Below are 2,747 nucleotides of genomic sequence, written 5' to 3'. Positions count from 1 at the left end.
TATAATATATTTTTTAACATTTTTAAAATACACGATCTACATTCAAACATTTTAGTAAATAAACGTTTTACAAAAATATACTATACCAAACGTAACATAAATCATTTTATAATATTAATCTTCTTGCTTACCCAAACGGTACATACATATATACTGTATTAATATTAATCACGTTTGTATATACGACCACATAATACTGATATCTATAGGTACACCTGCACAGATGATTTATAATATGTCCTGTAATTTACTGAGTGATATGACGTAAATATCTCATAACTCGACACAAACAATACAGGATAACAGCAGCTGTTTGGTGGAAACGTAGTCATTTCGATATCAGTATTTACTATTTTAGATAAAAACATTAAATATTTAAGGGCAATGACGCTTATTCGACATTAATTTCGATTAACAATATTTGAACAACACAATGTATAAAAGTATTAGACTATGGCTGCACCAAACGATCTTATGTTTTTTGGGCGATGAGCTGAAATAGCTAAAAAATACAGCAGTTGGAGTAATTGATCAACTGGTTTATGATATGTTCGTCATACATCATTAATATTGACGTCCGCAGTAGTTTGTATATTAACCTTTTTTTTATTTTTATAATTAGCATAATTTTTAACACAAGTATAATAATATAATTATATCCACTAGGTTAGGTTAATTGTTATCGTCTAACTCCATTTATAAATAATAAATATTTATATACTCACCTCCAATCTAAATTTTAAAAAGGATATCCTTTATTATTATATTTAAAACTTAATGATATAAATGATCTTTTTTACTTTAACTAAACTTAATTTCAATTCTCCCCATTTCAAACCAGGGTGCATAATAAAACATCATGTATAAATCACCATAGTAAACATCGCTCCCTGAGTACAGTTCAACTACGGGTTTTCAAATGTTACGAGTTCACTTGCATACGATAAATCATGAAATCGTACAACTATAATAGTTGTATATGCAAGTATATATGAACAATTTTTTATTTATTCGAATAGCAGTAATAGTTATGCACACGTTTAAAAACCGTTCTAGCGGAAGATGATACTTTTAAAACCCGAACGTATGGTGTTTATTATTGGCGCCTTGTAAACGCGAAAAATCTTGTTTTGGTTGGCGATCGCCCGGATTTGTCATCCGTTTATTATGTATACTGCTGACATTGGTATACGATAAATACAGGAAAATATTACTAAACCCATAACCGCGTGCAGTTTGCCACTTGCGACTGTTGAGAAATTAATAATTCTCGTAAAAAATAATATATATATAAAATAATTTAGGATATTACATAAAAGGTCGTAAGACTACAATAACCGAGTCATAAATCAAACATCACGCATTTCCCGCGAGCGCTTGCGTCCGAATCATTACAAACCCTCTGAAAATTAATCCTCTACATATATTATACGTATAAAGGTACATCACTCGGGCAGTCTTCGCCGTCGTCGTAGCGCCTCTTGTACACTATGACTATCGTCGTGTCGTGAATTTTTACCAATCGTAAATCATCGATCACACTAGCCAGCGAGCACCCATACACACTCGACTACTACAACAGTGTTTATGGGTAAGTACGAGGAACCGGTTTTATTTGTTTTTTTAACATTTTTTTTTTTTACTTTATTAATAATATTTCACAGTTTTATACATCGAGAACTAGTACATCATCGTGGTACACGCGGTATACACATACACACGATCACGTTATGTCAAACGAGGAAGAGCGTGACCGAGAAATTATGACCGCAGATAACATCTCGAACTGGTTGAAAGTGCACTGAAACATTAAACGGTTATTGATTATGATAATTTTTGATTGGAAATTAGAAAAAAAAAATTGTATATATGCGCGTATCACACCAAACCGTAAGATTATTTTCCTTTTTATTTATTCCGAGCATGATGGCTATTTCGCCGCAGCTATTGTTTACGACAGCTTTCGGATAATATTACTATAATTATATTGTTCAACAGACTTTTTATTTTATTATCTTTCACGAGTCTGTGACACTTGTCATATAGTAATCGTTTATTGGTGCATACAAGCATGCTCAAGATACGACGGAATTTGTTGTAACGAAATCATTGACGACAACAACGATATTCGATATAGTATAAATCATAATCAGTTAATTTACTCATCAGTTATGAACATGCATTTATTGATGAAATCGAGTCTTATAATCTGTATGTTATAGGTTTTATAATAAAGGTATAATATGATAATATATAATGAACCGTCATATCTGTTGGCGTTTTAAATTTTAATGAGAAATATAAAGGGGTTATTGTGCGTGTGTGTTGAATTGTTAAATCAATTATAACCATCAACGAGAGTATGAGGAATATATACACAATATATTATATACGATATACTTATCGCAGGTAATTTGGAAAATATTTCACGTTAGCAAACTTCATCGTGGAAATCTCAGCTCTCACAGCGTCTTCAGTATTCTGGTGAAATTGTTTTCCTAAACTTTCAGTGCATGCGTTGTTTTATACCTCGCGGCGGGTCTTCAAACGATTATTTATTATTATTATTGTTGTTGTATACATAGTATTAATAGAAACACATTATTTTGCTTGGCTTTACGTCGAAAAATATATTGTATTATAGTACCTTTGTAGTTATAGTTTACTCAATGTGAATTTGTCATTTGATTAAAGATTTACATCCACTATACGTTATAAAATACAGCGATACAATGTTAATTAAGTTA

Source organism: Aphis gossypii, chromosome 2 (genome assembly GCF_020184175.1).
Source record: "Aphis gossypii isolate Hap1 chromosome 2, ASM2018417v2, whole genome shotgun sequence".
Classification (NCBI taxonomy): Eukaryota; Metazoa; Arthropoda; class Insecta; order Hemiptera; family Aphididae; genus Aphis; species Aphis gossypii.
Note: the sequence above shows the minus strand (reverse complement) of the source record.